General features: G+C 38.1%; 1 pseudogene; it reads right to left on the bottom strand.

Moving 5' to 3' along the window:
• Positions 1 to 778: 778 nt before the first annotated feature.
• Positions 779 to 1,236, bottom strand: LOC102552346 (immunoglobulin heavy variable 1-84 pseudogene; annotated as a pseudogene).
• Positions 1,237 to 8,168: the final 6,932 nt, after the last annotated feature.

Consider the following 8,168-nt stretch of genomic DNA (forward strand, 5'->3'; position numbering starts at 1 on the left):
GGTAAGAGTAGGAGACCCGGTGTTAGGGTATCATCCAGTGCCACCAGAAGTTCTAGTTCAGAGAATTAGTAGGAACAGAATTGCTGTTTATTTTACATCAACTGACTCTCATTATGTTTTGGTTTTCTTCTCTCATTTTCTGCTTATTTAAATTTTTAATACAAATTTGTAAGCTATTATTTCATTTTTGTGGTTCAGGATCATAAATAAATAAAAAGTGTTTTAGTATGATTTTCCAATCTATGTGAATTATGTTTATATATCTCTGAATTCTGATATAAATATTACTAATAATCTAAGAGACTGGAAAATCTTCTGGAACACAGCTAGATTTAGGAATACACCAGAGGACTGTTAATAATTAAGATTATGAGAGGAATATTTGTCCTGGGTGTTAATAATTTGGATTTCATAGGTCAATTTCATAGTGTATTTTCACAAATATTTCAACAAATTTGTGCTATCTCAGAATCTATTATATTTTTATCATACATCCTTGTGTTTTTCTCTTTTTATTATTTTAATGTTTAAGAAACATGTCAATGGAGGCAATTATTGATCAAGACATTAAAATGTTTTGGTGTAGAGTAGAAGATCTTAAAGCAACACCACCTTATTATTAGGTTACTTACACAAAATTTACAAACACTGTAGGTCTGTGAGGAGGAGGCAAAAAAAACCACTCTAAATGGTTATTTCTGAGAAAATCTAAGTGCTAACCTTTTCTGTTATTTCAGGCCCAGGGTAGCTTGCTGCTCCTCCAGGGTTTCTGACACATTCAGGATGTAGTCACAACACCGTGCCTTGCACAAAAATAAACTGCAGAGTCCTCAGATGTCAGGCTGCTGAGATCCATGTACGCTGTGCTGAAAGATGTGTCTACAGTAAGTTTGGCCTTGCCCTTGTACTTCTGATTATAGTTAATATCACCATTTCCAGCATAAATGTATCCAATCCACTCAATACTCTGTCCAGGCACCTGCTTCAACCAATTCATATAGCTAGTGCTGAAGGTGTAACCAGAAGCCTTGCAGGACAACTTCACTGAAGCCCCAGGCTTCACCAAATCAGACCCAGACTGTTGCAGATGAACCTGAGAGTGGACACCTGTGGAGAAAAAGGCTGAATTTATTTCATTGTCACCTCAAGCCCTGTCTCTTCTTCAGATTGGGAAATTGAGAGCCCCTTACCTGCAGTTACTGACAGGATGAAGAAAAAGACCCACCTCCATTCCATGGTTAGAGTCAGGGTGTCCAGGGATGTGGAGAGGACACTGATCACCGGGGTATTTTCAGCCTGTGGATATCCCTGTTTTTGCTTCCACAGATGCAAGTAATTTCCATATTCATGAACAGATATCTTCTTAGATAAGTACCTAGTTGAGCAGAACTACTGGAGAAGAAGGGCAGAGGTGGCACAGGGTTCAGTTTTCAGGACGCTCTGGTACAGGTCCTAATCTTCTCTGAGGAATTACGTTTCCTATACTTTCCCTGAGCCGTGAGCAGATTCTGTGCATGTAACATCAGGAAATAATTTCTGAGATTTCAGGTATTATACTGTTGCATCTCTTTCATATATGCAATTTATTATGATAAACCATTACTCAGGTATCTCTCCACTCTCTACTGCAGTCAGGTCCTTAGAGATCCTCTTGGTACACACCAAAATGAAGGTTCCAAGATCCTTACCTCTTCTTTTTCATTACCTAGTAACCCAGGGAGTACACATAGAAAAGTACACTACATAATGAACTTACAGAAACCTTACCTCAAAAAGTTATTAATTTTTTCCTTTCAGTGATCAGATCTCAAAAGTCTTTCAGCTTGATGGGGTACCTCATAAATTTCTCTGGATTCAAAAATGTAATGTTTCTTTAATTGCTATATTATTGTTAGTTGTGAGAACGAGGTACAAAGGCACAAAGTGGATTTGTTAACATCAGATAACTACTAACCTAACCAAATTCTTTGGGATATCACTGATATTGCTAACTTTACCAGTATACAGACACCTTTACCTGCACAGCCATTTAAAGGTCTTTCATATGGTAATTTTCACTGTTATGATTTGTGTGGTTCTTGTGCTGGTAAATACAGCTACATGGAATTAATACATGCAATTAGAAAAGGTCAGTTTCTGGAGTTAGATTTTTTTTTGTATTTCTATCCCATTATCTATTTCTTAATCCTTTATTAGTTTTGTCTTTGATTTTTTGATATGAGGTTGATATCATTGACTTCTCTGTGGCTGGATACTCTGTCAGTACTTCAGATTATTTTGATTAGTCCTGAATGACAACATCAATTATTATACACTGAACACAGAAGCCACTGTGGTCTAGGCTACAACACTCTACAGAGTGTAAACATACATATTTATAAGGCAGTTTGACTAAATGATCTTAAACATTATAACTAAGGTATACCATAGCATATATTATCTCTAAACTTCGGCTTTTGACCATATTTACTTGGGATGAAGTAGCAGGGATCTAAAACCTATGAAAATTCAATAAAAATAATAAATAAAATTATGAAGAGTCCCAGCAATATTCCTCTCAATCATGTACTCAAGTGAGTCTATATCTTATTCTGGAGACACTCGCACATTCGTGTCTATCTACCAAACACTATTCACAGCATGTAGGTGAAGGGATCATCCTAGGTTTCTAATAGAACATATATATAAAAATGACAAAGCAGTACAGAGAGAAAAGGAAAAAAATACACACTGGTGAATGAAAAAATATTTAATATATATTTGTCTGTATGGAACTGGAAAGATATGTTGAATGAGGTCACCTATGTCCATAAGGCAAGGGCCTCATGATTTCACTATATGTATTCCAATATTTGGATTTTTTACTATATTTAATTGTAGATGCATAGAGCTTAGAAGTGGACCATTGGTGTTTGTCAAGCTGGAAATCTTCCCCAATAGTAGGTACCAGCTAGAACGGAAGTGGAATTATTTTGTTTTCACTGCTGGGTTACTTGCATAAGTAGACATTGCTTCTACCAGAATTGATGAGTTATTAATTGTACATATCAATCCCAGAAACAAGAAAATGTTGTATCAGTTAATGGTCAGAAAGGTTCTATAGGTGCCCAAATGATTAAGAGGCAGTTACATAGCTGTTGTTCTACACATAACTCCATAGAACTCATTTCTTAAAATTATTTTAAAATTGAGCTGATATGTATTATGAGTATTCCAAGTTTTTTGCCTAATATCCACATATCAGTGAGTATATACCATATTTGTTTTTTGTAACTGGGTTAACTCACTCAGGATGATATTTTCTCATTCCATCAATTTGCCTGCAAATTTCATGAAGTCATTGTTTTTAATATCTGATTTATACAAATATCTTATATCTTATTATCATCATTATAGCTTATATCTTCATTATATATTATATCAAATATCTTATATCTTCACTATACAAATATACTATATTTTTGCATCCATTCCTCTGTTGCTGGGCATCAGGGTTGTTTCCAGCTTCTGACTACTATAAATAAGGATGCTATGAGCATAGTAGAGCATGTGTCCTTGTTATATGTTGTAACTTCTTTTCTATATGCTCAGGAGTGGAATAGCTGGGTCTTCAGGTAATATACCATTTGAAGCTCAAGAAGGAGGAAGATCCATGTGTGGATGCTTCAGCCATAGAAAGAAGGGGAAAGAAAATAATCAGGGGAAAGGAGGGACCTGGGAGGGAAAGAGGATAGGGGATGAAAAAGAGGGGCAGGACCAGGTGGGGAAGATATACATTGGTTCAGGAATTTGTCACAGTGTGGGATGGGAAACAGGTTGAAGGAACTAGAAAGTCCAAGATGCCATTAAAGAAAGAGGCTCCCAGGGGTTGGGGATTTAGCTCAGTGGTAGAGCGCTTGCCTAGCAAACACAAGGCCCTGGGTTTGGTCCCCAGCTCTGAAAAAAAGAAAAAAAAGAAAAGAAAAAAAAGAAAGAAAGAGGTTCCCAGCACCCAAGAAATGACAAGAGCTGAAATAACCAACAAAGGAGACAGGAAACCTGTAGAGAACATGTCCACAGGCTAGGAATATCTCTAGTTGAGGGATGGGGCCAACTGCCCATGTCAAAATTATGGTACCAGAATTGCTCCTGTATAAAGGAAATACAAAGACAGTGTGGTAGAGACATTGAAGAAAAGGCCATCCAGAGACATACCCTCCTGATTTTTCATGCCATATGTAGACAACAAATTTAGACACTATTGCTGATGCCAAAACATGCTTGTTGACAGGGGCTTCCTACAGCTGTCTCCTGAGAGGCTCTGCCAGAGACTGACCAGTATAGATGGGGATGCTTGCAGCTAACTATTGAACTGAGCAAGGATACCCTGATAGAGTAGTTGGATGAAGGACTGTAGGAGCTGAAGGGGTTTGCAACCACATAAGATAAACACCAATTTCAGCCAACCAAATGCCCCAGAGCTCCCAAGGACTAAACCACAAAACAAAGAGTATGCATAGAGTAACCAATGACTACAGGTACATATGAAACAGAGGATTACCTTCACTAGGGTAAATGGGAGGGGGAAGCCCTTGATCTTGGGAAGACTTGATGCCCCAATATAGGTGGATGCTAGGGTGATGAGTTGGGAGTGGGTAGCTGTATGGGGGAACACCATCACAGAAGCAAAACAGAAGATTATGGGATAGGGGATTTTCAGAGAGAAAGTTGGGAAGGGGAATGACATTTGAAATAGAAATAATAAAATGACCAATTTTTTAAACTGAACTGATTATAAAAGCCAGAAAGTGTGGAAAAGTGTCTTCCAGAGACAATTGAACTGATGCACATATAAACTCACAGGGAATAAACATACTTCTGTGAAGTGTTTAGCAGGAAATATTTTCTGTTTTTGAGCATGGAGACATCACATATAGATCACAGGAGGGACAGATCAGTTAGTACACTTAAGAAAATAAAATCACAGTGGAACCTCCTTCAAACACACCTCATATTTGTATAGGGATTAAAGATCTCAATGGGCCCCCTGCTGGTCATAAATTCCTGTGCAGATAGTTTTTTCATGGCTTACAGATGAAATTGTAGGTGGGATTGGAGAGGGTGGTAGGTGGGACAACACCCTCATTCAGCCAAAAGTGAGGGTGAGGAAAGCAGATGTAGGACGGAGGGATTATTGAGGCGTAACCAGGGTGTAGGATATCATTTGAATTGTAAACAAATGAAATGATTAATTTACAAAATGAAGTTTCAATTTGGGATATTAAATAAAAATTATATATCCCTGTAACTTCAGTGTTCACAGAGCTCAACTAAAGGGAGCAATGGTTCTTGTTTACCTGGGAAAAATAATCATGCACCAGAGATTGATTTTAAGTTGTGACAAGATTACTATAATATCCATCCGAAAGACAGGTTCCTTCTTGGTGATAGTTTCATGCAGCTCTAAGAGTTACCATCTCTAAAAATTGTAATGACAGGAGATAGGAGGCTCTTGTCTTCATCAGACTACACGTGTGACAGAACACAAGTGTCCAGAAGGACTACAATGGGTGGTGAACTCAGATGAAGCCACCCATGTATCCATGAATTAGTTTCTGGAAACTCAGATATAGGAGTCACCATGAAAACTTGTTCCTAACCTCATTTTCAGTGATTGTCATTATGCTTACCTGTCTTTTAATGATAGCAAAGGAAAGTTCATATTCTTATCAACTAGTTTTAACTTGGATATTCTCACCTGAAAAATATTGAGCTAATTCACTTCTGCTCATGATAAAACAATCACTCCACATTTTTCAATAGCTACATTATGCAATAATGGTACAGAGGAGTGGGAATATTTATAATATAATTTAAAACGTTGTAGGACATCAGGACCTGGCTGACTCTGGAAAGATCAAACACTTTTGAAGGAAGTGCTGAGGTAGTTCTGTATTTAAAAAATGCATACTTAGTAAAACCCCTGCTCAGAGAAAATAAAAAGGTCTCGCCAGACTAAAGGTATTAATTTAGACATCTGCAATGAGAATCAAACTAGGACTGCAAGGGATTCTCAGAGACTAAGCCACTAACCAAATAGCATACATGGGCTGCTCTATGGCCCAAGGTACATAAAAATCAGAAGACTGCCTTGTCTGATCTCAGTGCGAGAAAAATGCCAATACTCATATAAAGAGGGGATTCTCCAGAAAAGGGTAATGCTAGGGATGAGGTTTGTGGTTAGGTGGATAGGTGGGGAAGCACCCTCTCAGAAGCAACAGGAAGAGGAAATGGTGTGAAGAATTCGTGAAGGAACAGACAAGAAAGGAGCAACATTTGGAATATAAATAAAACTATTTTAAGAAATTGAATAAAATAAAAGAGAAAATATATAACTGTAAAATGTTTAACAAAGAATCTGTACTGTGCTTGCTTATTTAAAGGTCATTTGTAAATCACACCCAGTACAGGATAGTTAATAGATTTAATAAAGAAAGCAATGGAAGATATACAGTCCTCCACACTCACCTCATTTTTCTAGTAGAGATTATTGGCTCTGCTGTGGAACATGATGGTCCTGAGCTGCCATGTGGGTATGCTAGGTATGGCTTACATTGACTTTGCCACAACTGCCCTGAGCAATAGCATGTCCTTGAAAATTCAGTGACATAGAGCTCAGCTACAGAAAATAAAGGCTCTTGTTTATTTGGAGAAGATGACTGATGTTTCAGAGACCGAAGTTTCATTTTTTTCTATATTATTATTAATGACCCCTTCAAAGCCAGGCTCCTACATGGTAATGGTTGGCTCAAGCTCTATAAGTCCACACTGTGCTAAGGTGACAAGAGGAGGGAATTGGGGCTTTGTTGCATTTATCAGTATAAACCTAGTGAAGACTCCCTGAAATCAGAAAAGAACACAGCTCAGATATAGCTCCTCTCACTCCAATGTATGCATCAATAAATTACTACGACAGTCAGAATTTTCAGCAGAAACAGGAGGAACAAAGTAGGTACACCGATAAATTAACAACTCCAGAAAAATATTTTCACCTTGAGAAGTAAAGTGAATTCAAGCAAATATGTTATGTGACTCAACATGTATCCTATATATTGCATTTACATTTACATTCTTTTAATGCAATGAGCAGAGAGAAGGGCTCATGATACAAAAGGGATTCTCATAAATGAAAGTGGTGCCCAAAAAATGTGGTGCATCTACACAATGGATTACTACTCAGCTGTTAAAAACAATGACTTCATGAAATTCACAGAAAAATATATGGAACTAGAAAATATCATCCTGAGTGAGGTAACCCATTCACACACACACACACACACACACACACACACACACACACACACACACAAAGAGAGAGAGAGAGAGAGAGAGAGAGAGAGAGAGAGAGAATTGTATGCTGTCACTGATAAGTGGATTTAGACCCAAAGCTCAAATTACCCAATATACAATCCACAGACTACATGAAGCTCAAGTACAAGGACAACCAAATTGTGGATGTTCCAGTCCTTCTTAAAAGGGGAAACAAATAAATTCATATTATAATATATGAAGACAATTTTGAAGCAGGGACTGAACATATGGACGTTCAGAGCCTGCCCCACCTGGGGATCCAGCCCATATACATACAACAAACAAACACAGACAATATTCCTTATCCTAACAAGTACATGCTCATAGGAGCCTGGTATAGCTGCTTGCTGAGAGGATCAGCCAGAATGTGACAAATACAGGGGTAAGTGATAAAAGCAAACCATTCAACTGGGAACATGGTCCTCATTGGAGAAGTTAGAGAAAGGATTGAAGGAGGTAAAATGCCTTGCAACGTCATAAGAACAACAATACCACCAACCAGAGCCCACACAGTCTTAACCACTACCTAAAGAGTACACATGGACAGACCCATCACTCCAGCTACATTTATAGCAGAGGATGCAATTAGTGGGCATCAACGGGAAGAGAAGCCCTTAGTCAGGCGAGGCTGGACAGCCCCCAGCCTCCTGGGTAGAGGAATGTCAGGATGGGAAGGCTGGAAGTGGATTGATTGGAGAGAGGGAACACCCTTATAGAAGTGGGAGGTTGATGTCATGGGAACTTTTGGAAGGAAAACTGGAAAAGGGAATAATATTTGAAATGTAAATAAACAGTCCAATAACAAAAGGAAGTCAAGT

The sequence above is a fragment of the Rattus norvegicus genome, chromosome 6, assembly GCF_021556685.1.
Source record: "Rattus norvegicus strain SHRSP/BbbUtx chromosome 6, alternate assembly SHRSP_T2T, whole genome shotgun sequence".
Taxonomy (NCBI): Eukaryota; Metazoa; Chordata; class Mammalia; order Rodentia; family Muridae; genus Rattus; species Rattus norvegicus.